Here is a 10,334-nt window from a genome sequence, read left to right on the forward strand (position 1 = left end):
ACTTTTTGATGAAACTCCATACTGTTTTCTAGTGTCTGTACCCGTTTGCATTCCCACCAACAGTGTAGGAGGCTTCCCCTTTCTCTGCATCCTTGCCAACATCTGTTGTTTCCTGACTTGTTAATTTTAGCCATTCTGACTAGTGTGAGTTGGTATCTTATTGTGGTTTTGATTTGTATTTCCCTGATGGTGAGTGGTGCTGAGCTTCTTCTGTCTGTTAGCCATCTGGTTGTCTTCTTTGGAAAAATGTCTATTCATGTCTTCTGCCCATTTCTTAACTGGATGATTTTGGGGGGGGGGGTGTTGAGTTTGATAAGTTTATAAGTTTAGATTTTGGATACTAGCCCTTTATCTGATGTGTCCTTTGCAAATATCTTCTCCCTTTCTGTCAGTTGCCCTTTAGTTTTGTTGACTGTTCCCTTCACTATGCAGAAACTTTTTATCTTGATGATGTCCCAATAGTTCATTTTTGCTTTTGTTTCCCTTGCCTCCAGAGACATGTCTTGTAAGAAGTTGCTGAGGCTGAGGTCAAAGAGGTTGCTATCAAGACCACTAACTTTCTCTGAACTTGGATGACCCCAGATAAAAGTGAATGATTGGACATGAGTGGTCCAGACCGGAGCTAACCTGACACCAGATTTGAATTCCTAGACATTTTCTCAAGTTACCAGCATCTGTCCTCTGATTCAGGTCCCAAAAACATGGGCTAAGGCCACCCACCACCCATCATTGTAACTAAAAGTCAGTTATTAATCTTGTAGTAGTCACCGTTTTGGTATTTGTCAGCTATTTGCTATAAAAAAATCACTAATTATAAGAAAAATAACAAAAATAACTATCACTCTTTGGTTGTGATTTGGAGACAAAAGGCTAATAAAACCCTCCACGAATGATTTAGCATCTGATTATTCCTTATATTGGCTTCAGTTTGAATTCTCAGCTCATAAGATTTAAAGACCTCATGTGTTTGGAGGTTTGTTCCAAAATTAAGAGTCTTATCCTGGTGTCAAAAATCCAGCTTCTTGGGGCGCCTGGGTGGTTCAGTGGGTTGAGCCTCAGCCTTCAGCTCAGGTCATGATCCCGGATCGAGCCCCGCATCAGGCTCTCTGCTCCTCGGGGATCCTGCTTCCTCCTCTCTCTCTGCCTGCCTCTCTGCCTACTTGTGATCTCCATCTGTCAAATAAATAAATAAAATCTTAAAAAAAAAATCCAGCTTGTGATTTCAGCCACACCTTTCTCACTCTGTGATCTTGGCTAGGTAACAACTCTGAGCCATAATTTTTCATAATAAGCAGAGCAGATGATGTGTGCTATGTCTTTCCCAGGTTTGTGGTGAGGAACAAAGGAAATAAAGATGTCGAGAGTACACAGGTACATAAAGGTACTGATTAGAAACACACAGAAGGTACATGACCACTTTTTTCTAAATCACTCATTAAAATTGCTGAGCTCCTGCTTTGCTTACTATAATCACTGTTAGGTGTTGCAGTCAACCCTGTACTTGAATGCCCACTCTGGGCAATTGCCTAGAATAACATTTATATAAATTAAAAACAGATTCAAGTTTACTTTCCTTAGAATAAGGTAGGTTTCACTGAAAATAATTCAGGGGCTTTGAACAGCAAAGATGTTTCTCTTGCTCGAAGGACATCCTCATCAAAGGGCTCTGTTCAAGGCGGCCAGGGGACTCAGGCTGATGGAACAGCTGTCATCTCCAATGGGCTGGCCACCATGCTCTGAGGATCTTGTCCCTGTAATTGAATGTTCAGCCCAGAACGGACATATCTCACTCCGTTCACAAGTTGCCCAGAACTGACGACAGGACCCTCCCAGCCTCACGGAGCAAGGAAGTGAGTGCCATCCTACCAGGGATGGGGAGGGCCAAGGACTGGAAATCCTCAGCCAGCCACTTGAGCAGCCCCTATTGATCCAAGCAGATGTAGTGCTTTGATTCAGTGATGGGGTCATCTACCGCTCATTTTGTGGGCTAAGCATTCATTGAGCACCTGATATATGTTGGGAGTGGTGCATGATGGTGTTGTGCAAAGTCATAGATAAGCTCTGTTCCTTCGAGTGCAGCCTTAGAAACACGCTCTGGACGGATGGCATGTGCACTTTAACCCGCTACTTCATCCAGCCAGAGGAGAGAGGGACGGATTCCTGCAGGTGGCGGAGGAGAGTCCTATTAGCCAACAATGGAAAGGCAGGGGAAGAAAGGCATTCTGGCTGTAGGGATGGTGCTAGCCATGAGAAGGGGGAGGCCAGAGCCATGTGTGAGGGCCCTCCAGGCAGAACATGTTGCTAGAGTATCACCTGTGGGGCAGGATTGGCAGGACAGGGAGCTTGGGTGGACAGAGGGCTGGTTAGGAGGTGGTGACAGCATCCAGGAAAGAGTGAGGCCTGCTGCAGGGCAGGCAGTGTGGATGGGGAAAATGTTCAAGAAACTGTGGAATGCTGGCCACCAGCTCTACGTTTCCCCAGAGGCAGCAGAGCAGAGAGCGAGGGGGATCACCAGCAACCAGCAGGAGAGAGACCTGGCTACTGTGTCCACCCCCTTTAGAAGCTAGATTTTTGGCCTCAAACCCACTTCCCCAACCTCCTGGCTGTGTAACTCCGAGCAAGGTACTGGGCCTCTCTGTGCTTTCTTTTCTCTGTCTTCAGATGGGAATAATGATAGACTGCTCATATCTAGGAGATGAAAGGAGTTACTACGCATAAGGGCTCCAGGCAGGGACTGTGGGGTGTGGCAAGGGTTGCAGAGTGTGGACTAGAATTCCAGGGAGGTTCCCGCCTCTCCCAGCCAGGCCTGGCCTGTTCTGCCAGCTAAAATTCAGCATGGGCGATTCCTGTCTGAAGTCCCTGCAGACAAAAGACTGGTTTGCAATGTCCTTTTCTGTTTGCTTCACAGAGGCCTTACTTTTCTGGCCAGTGGGGTGGGCGGGCTCTGAGCAGGATGCCAGTTTCTGCTGAGTCACCCTCCTCAGCCACCCCCTGGGGCTGGCCACCGGCCCCCAGACTCCTTGCAGGAGGAGCCAGCAGCGCCCCCTCCCCACAGAGCTGTTTCTGTTCTTGAGGGAAAGGGGGTGCTGCTAAGAGCATTTTATGTGGGGGGATCAAAAAGCCTTCCGAAGAAACAATAGAGGTTTTTTTATGGGCATGGTGGGCTGTTTGCCAAAACCTGGTCTGCCAAATCATGCCAGGAGAGGAGGGCCTGTTGCCATGGGGGCTGTTTGCCCTGAATTAGCATTCGTGGAAGGGAGCAGGAAGCAGCAGCCTAGGAGGGCCTGGGTTCTGATCTTGTTTTTACCACTTAGGGGAGATGTGCCTTTGGCAGAAACTTAGACACCTTTTATTTCACTTACCCAGTTCCACATGCTGAATGATAATAGTTGCTGACCTTTTGAGAGTGGTTGATCTATACCTGTTGAACCTCTGAGGATGCAGACTCTCAGAGAGGTCAAGTCACCTATGTGAGATCACACAGCGGTAATGGCGGAGCTGGCTGCCTGATGCCAGGGCGCACGCTCAGTGGGTGCCCCTGGCAGAAGGCCGGGGGGCTAATGGGTTTGTGTGCACAAGTGGGTCTCACACCTAGTGGGTGTGCAAGAAATGGCCTCGGTGTTATTACTATCATGTACTTTTTAACAGATGTGTTCCTTGACAACAAACAGTAAAAACGCAGCAGAGTCATGTGGTTTCCTGGGCTGGCTTTGGTGCTGGGTGAGGTGGGGGTCCATCCTTCTTTGTGGCCCACACATCATTACAACACAGAGGGTCTGTGGGCAGAGGCCACAGGGACGAGGACACACCCAAGCCACATACTTCACCCGGGTTGTATTTACTTCTGGACTGTTGTGGGCGGACCTTGTTTTGAAGCAGAGTGACCTTCAGTCTGCATGTCCTTATTTTCATGGTTCAGGCTTGAAGTGTGTAGGTTGTAGAAATTACACAGATTCCAGACAGGCTTACTGGATTTAAAATGCCCCTGACAGGTGTGTCACGCCTACTTTTCTAATTCCACGTGGGTCAGATATAAGGAGTTCTAACTCCTCAGAGAGCAAGAGTTTTTCTAAACTGACTTGAAACTGGGCTATTTTGCTTGCTAGCTCATGGCCCGGTTGTACCAAGGCTGCTGCTGCTGCTGCTGTTGCTGCTGCTGCTGCTGCTTCTTGTTAAGAGTTTCCAGTGAGAGAGATTTGTTCTTCTTCCTGTTTTCCCTTTGAGTTCCCCCAGAACCAGTCCCTGCTGCGGTAGCCAAAATCACATTCTTCACTTTGTCACCATCAAAATCAAATTACCTAGCAAGCAGGTGCTGACAAGGCCTGTCACTACACAAAGTTAATTAAAAAAAGAAAGAAAGAAAGAAAGAAAAGGTGAGTGACTCAGTTTCCTGTGGCCTGTCGCTTGGGGCCATGCCTCTTTCTCATTGCCCAACCCCCCCACCCCCACCAAGTGCCCTGGAGATGCCCGAGGATGAGGCAAGTCTGCTCTGCAGGTAACGGAGATCGGTTGGCAAGACTTGCAGCTTGGAGCTTGGGATCAGACACCATTTGGGCTCATGTCGGAGTCCCTGTCGAGACCATTAATCTTCGACTTGCGGCTGTGTTTCCTTGTTCTGTTTTGTTCAGCATGGCATTCAAGATTCCTTCACAGAAATCTGTGTTGGGGCAGGAAAATGCTCCGTGAATTATGTCCTCATGAAGTCACCATCTGGCCGATATTCCTCTCGCGGCTCAGAATACCAAAGCCATCCTTCAGCACAGATGCTGGGCCAGATCAGCGCGAGCAAGTGACCGCCGTCATAAACCCACGTGCCATCAAGGGTAATTAACGCACCTGGGCCCACTTCAGGTTTCCATCCCGCAGTTTTGCACAATGGTCGGCTTTTCCTTTTTGTGTGGAGGGTTTGGTTTTGTTTTTGTCCCTCTGGGGTGGGGATGGAGGTTGGCCGTTTGAATCTGGCCCCGCGTCTTCAGAAGTAATTAAGTCACCGTCACGGGGCTGGTGAAAATGGGAGCGTTTGTGTGTTCAAGAAGCTGCATCACAGGCAAACAATACAATACTGAGCAGCTTTCTGTGGCTTGAAGAGGCCATTGTCCTGTGTGTCTGGACTGTGTTCTGCTGTTGGCACTTGCTGGCTCCGGAAGGCCAGCCCCAGCCATTGGTCTCCTGGTGGCTTTGGGCCAGATGGAAGAAGGGAAGGGACCCCAAGATTGGAGAGATAAAGGAAAGAACACAAGGGACGCCTGGGTGGCTCAGTTGGTTAAGCAGCTGCCTTCGGCTCAGGTCATGATCCCAGCGTCCTGGGATCGAGTCCCACATCGGGCTCCTTGCTCCTCAGGGAGCCTGCTTCTCCCTCTGACTCTGCCTTCCACTCTGTCTGCCTGTGCTCACTTTTGCTCGCGCTCTCTCTCTGACAAATAAATAAAATCTGAAAAAAAAAAAAAAAAAAAAAAAAGGAAAGAACACAAAACAGCTATCATGACTTCCCTCTGAGTGGTATTTCACAGCCGCCTTCCTCTCTTCCCACACTGGTCCTGACTGGTGCTGGTGCTGTTTAGGGGTGAGGGGACGGAGAGAAGCATCCCACCCATAAGCAGTTGAAATTCTGGGAAGCCGTGATTGCTCTCTCTGGGCAGAGACCAGCGGGGGTCGAAAGTGGGACATGTGGGGGAGCTAGAAGTTGCAGGAATGACCAACAGCAATGGTGACTGCTGGTCCTGACAGGCTGGAGGTGTCCGAGGGTCACCATGGGCTCCTTCCTTCCCAAGAGCCATGCAGGGTGTGGGGGTGTGGGATGGCCTTGATCTAATTCAGCAACATGTAGGGACGGTGACCCCGGGGTCCTGGGCAGTGTTCTCCCTCTGCACGCAGGGGAGGGTCAGTGCTGCCACAGTGACCTTGCTGCGGGGCAGTGCAGCCTGGGGCATATGGCAGCTCGGAGCTGCTCCCCTGTGAGGTCACTTCTGCAGGGAAATAGCAAAATTGCAGGCAGCAGTTAAAGGTTTCAAAAGCCCTTGAGTGTCGTTAGGGGCTTGTCACTGTCTTTTTCTGAGCTCCACAATGAATGGCTCCCAACTGTCTCTTATCAAATTAAAGCTCCTTATCCTAGGCTGGAACTTCTTCTGCTAACTGGCTCCTGCTCACCTAGGAGCTTATTCTGGAACGTCTTGTCCTGTGGCCTGAGCTCCCTCTCTGAAGCCTTCTCCTTGCCAGCTGTCTTCAAGTCAATTCTGTGCAACAGCTGTGCATTGAATTTCTGCCCCAGAGCCAGGCCCTGATAGAAAGGGAGGTGGTTAGGTAAATGAGTCAGATGGCATAGGCATCACAATGCAGAAGGCATTTTTGTGTTTCTGAGAGAGGAGATGATAGTTTGAGTTTCAGCCCAAACTTAGGAGCTAAGTCCTCTAGGGCAAGAGTAAAATGGGGGAAAATAGCGCAGAGTTGCTCTCAGAATGGAATAAGGGCTTTATCTATCTATTGATCACTGTATAGTTCACATATGTATTTCTTTCTCTCTCTCTCTCTCTGTCTCTTTCTCTCTCTCACACACACACACACACACACACAGCTCTCAAGAGCCCACTGTTACTTTTACTGTAGTTCAGATGGGCCATGAAGAAAGAACAGTCATCGTTGTCTACAGAAGTCTGCAAAGGCCTCACCCGAGGAGAGGCTCAAGACCATTTTCTTTTCTTGCAGCAGACATGAGAGCAAAGGACAGTTCCAGTGCAGGGAACGGCATTCACAAAATCAGGAAGGCAGGCATCAGCCCAGCATGTTCCAGGACTGACATGGACCCCTGGACTCCTCGTTCCAGGGGGCTGAGTTGGAAGATGACCCTAGAGAGGCATCAGGTGGCAGGGCTCACTGCCACCAAGGCCGCATGTCCCTTACTTGGCAGGTTGCTGCGAAAACGCGCCTCCTCTACCTTCTGCGCTGTATAGATTTCTGCCCTCCTCCTCCTCAGACGGCTCACACCCAGCTTTTCCATTCAGCCTCTTCTGCTTCCAAGGTCTGTATATCCCCTGGCCCTGCTCAGAGCTGGTGGGCTGTCATCCGTGACCTTGTCTGTGAAACCTCATGGAGGACTTCTCCTGTGAGAATGTTTTCACCGCTCTTTGCGTGAAGGTGGAGCTTCATAAATGTTGCTTCGAATGTGTGGACTCAATTGGTAGATGAGGAATAGGGCTGGAAAGAACAGACCCAGTTCTGGGGAGTAGAACCCCAATAAAGATGGACATCCTTTTCTCTGGTGACCTCACGTGAGTCCTCAGCCTCTTCGATCCTAACTTTTTGATGATGAGTACACAGAGCCTCTTGGGCCTAAGGAGGTTCTGAGAAGTAAGGAGGAGGCTCAAGGACCTCTGGAGAAGTGTGCAGCTTGAGGGGAGACCTTGTTTCCCTTACTAAAGCTGCAAAAAAGCCTGGAGGGCTCGGAGTCCCCAGAGCTGCATGGCTTCCCTCTCCCTCTCAGGTGAACAAAGGCATTAAAGGCATCACCAGCCAAGCTGTGTTGATGTCAGAGTTTGGCTTGTTTATCAGGAGGGGGTACATGCAATGGTCTCCAGAGCGGATCTGACAGGAGGCAACAGGGGTCAGAAGGATTGACACTTGCCGAAATCTCCCTGCCAGTAAATGAGTGGGTGAGCTGGGACCAAAATGGAAGATTTTCTGACACCAGGCCCATGATCTTTCACCACCCCTCCAAGCAAAGTTGCCCACTGTGCTCCAAAGCTTGGAGCACCATGGCACCCAAAGGGAAAAAAACACATAGAGTCAAGAGCCCCATGGGCATGAATCATAAAGACTTGGGAACTGTAGGGAGGAGAAAAGGGAGAGGTGTGGTGATCCTTTGGTGTGGGTGGAGAGCAGAGGGCTGGGGCTGCAGCAGTTAAATGTGGACCACAACAGACAGAAATCAGAGGGGCATCAGAGAGGGCATGAGCCGGGTTCATGGTTGTGAATGAGCAGTCACAGCTCCGTAAAGACACGTGGGGTGCAAAAGCTACAGGGAGCCCTGACTCTGCACACAACAAAGCAGGGTTCCTGACTTTCAGTAAAAGAGACTGTCTCTCTTTAACTGTGCTCATGGAGTCAGGACGGGCATCTGGGCTGATTCCAGAAAGGAAAGTTGTGGCTGGTCACACTCAATAAGGAGTCTAGATGGAGTACATAAGGAACATATCTTCACTTTCTTGTTTATGTCTCTGTGTGTGATTGAGCTGGAAGGGCTACTGGGTGTCCCTCCCTGCTGTGGATGCTCCCTCTTCTCCTTCACGGCCTCTGTCTTTGCAGGTGGCCTCAGAACCGTGAACTTCCCTGCCTGCTGACTTTCTCCAGCCTGGAGCAGTGATGTGGGATCCTCTGAGCGTCATGCCCTTCAGATTCTTCAGGGTGGAGGCTCCAAAGCACTAAGAACTCTCTCTCCTTAGATTCCTGTCTCTGCGTAACCTTACTGTGCTATTATGCCAGCAAGATCCAGTCCAATAACTCAGTTATATTAAAGACCTCTTTGTTGGACTGAATGGTTCTGTGCCCACCCTATCCCTCAAATTCATATGTTGATGCCCTAACCCCCAGCGTGATGGTATTTGGAGATGGGGGCCTTCTGGCAGTAATGAGGGCTAGATGAGGTCATAAATATGGGCCTCATGTTGCACTTAGTAACTTCAGAAGGAGAGGAACAGTTAGATCACTGCTTGCCCTCTCTGCCATGTGAGGTCACAGAAAGTGACTGTCCGTGAGCCTGGAAGAGAACCCTCACCAGGAATGGAATCTGCAGGCACCTGGACCTTGGGCTCCCAGCCTCCAAAACCATGAGAAATAAATGTCTGTTGTTTAAACCACCAAGTCTATGGTCTTTTATTATAGCAGCCTGAGATTGTAAGACATTTCCTCTCCACAAAGGATGAGGGAAGAAGGAAAAGAGGAATTGAAAGGTAAGGGACAATTGAGAAATGTCAATTCTTGAGAAGAATATTGGATGGGAAGATGTGTGACCACATTGACGCTTTGCCCTTGAGTTGACCCTGGACCACACTTGCCACACTGCGATGTTGCATGACATTGGCTTGTGGGCCTGTATCCCTCTCAGTCAACTCCGACCTTCTTACCATTGCACCTTGCCTTATTCATGTTTGTTCTCTGTGCTCACTGCTGGCTCATAATAGGGCCTCCGGAAGTGCCTACTGAGGCGAACACATAGTATGGGGCACTCTAGGGTACGTCTCAGAGGCATGTCACTTTAGGACATAGATACCTCAGATCTAACACAGCATTGCTGTAAAGAGTATAGGCCCTGGGGGCACCTGGGTGGCTCAGTCATTAAGGGTCTGCCTTAGGCTCAGGTCGGGATCCTAGGGTCCTGGGATGGAGCTCTGCATCAGGCTTCTTGCTCAGTGGAAAGCCTGCTTCTCCCTCTCCCACTCCCCTTTCTTGTGCTCCCTCTCTTGCTGTGTTTTTCTCTGTCAAATAAATAAAAATAAAATCTTAAAAAAAAAAAAAAAAAAGAAGAGTATGGGCCCTGAATCCACCCTCTCCCACCTAGCTCTCTGACTGTAAGTGACTGAGTCTTGCTTAGTCTTAGTTTCTAAGACCATAATACACAGGTAATAGGATGCTTACTTCATAAGATTGTGGTGCATACCAGCTGAGATGATCCATACACATTACTGGGCCCCTCATAAGTGCTTAATCTTGGCTGTTTTATTTCTAGGAGGCAGAGTGCAGGGAGATTGCTTTGCGTGATGATTGGGAACATGGAGGAAGCTGGTCTTGAAGGGACCTCAGAGGCAGTAGGTCAGTCATCCTGAGCACTTGGTACATGTGTATGCCCAGCCTATGCTTGCTTACCTAACTCTCTGCACAAGTCTGCAAGGAAGGGATTGTTATATCCTTTGTAAAGATGAGTAGACTGAGGCTTGGGGAAATGGTGCCAACCTGCCTAATGTCATGGGGCTAATAAATCACAGAGCTTGGGCTTGAATTCAACTTTACCTGGCCTCAGAATTCAAACATTGCAGGTACGGGCAAAGTTTCCAGAGTGGGGAAGCCTGAGGCCATCTGGATTCTGGCTACAGGAGCCAGTGCCTATAATGGTGGGAGAGCAGGTAAGGAGGGGAAGAAAAACAAGTGGGTCAAGGAGAGCTCTCCAATGCCAGGGATCTTGGACTTGTTGCCATACATATTAGAATGCCCTTTCAAGGAGGTGGACAAGGAAGAAAGCTGACAAAAGGTATGGAAAAAGGGCCTAGATTTTATTGTAGTCCATTTACAGTTGAAGATCTCAGCAGTGTCATATCCTGCCCACAATTTCCACTCTTTCTCCAGAA

General features: G+C 49.1%; 1 long non-coding RNA gene across 1 annotated transcript; it reads left to right on the forward strand.

Moving 5' to 3' along the window:
* The first annotated feature begins 4,450 nt into the window (after positions 1-4,450).
* Positions 4,451-8,849, forward strand: LOC309862673. Its single transcript, XR_014310647.1, has 2 exons — positions 4,451-4,823; positions 8,299-8,849. It is a non-coding gene; the product is annotated as an uncharacterized lncRNA (long non-coding RNA).
* Positions 8,850-10,334: the final 1,485 nt, after the last annotated feature.

Source organism: Mustela nivalis (genome assembly GCF_964662115.1).
Source record: "Mustela nivalis genome assembly, chromosome: 4".
Taxonomy (NCBI): domain Eukaryota; kingdom Metazoa; phylum Chordata; class Mammalia; order Carnivora; family Mustelidae; genus Mustela; species Mustela nivalis.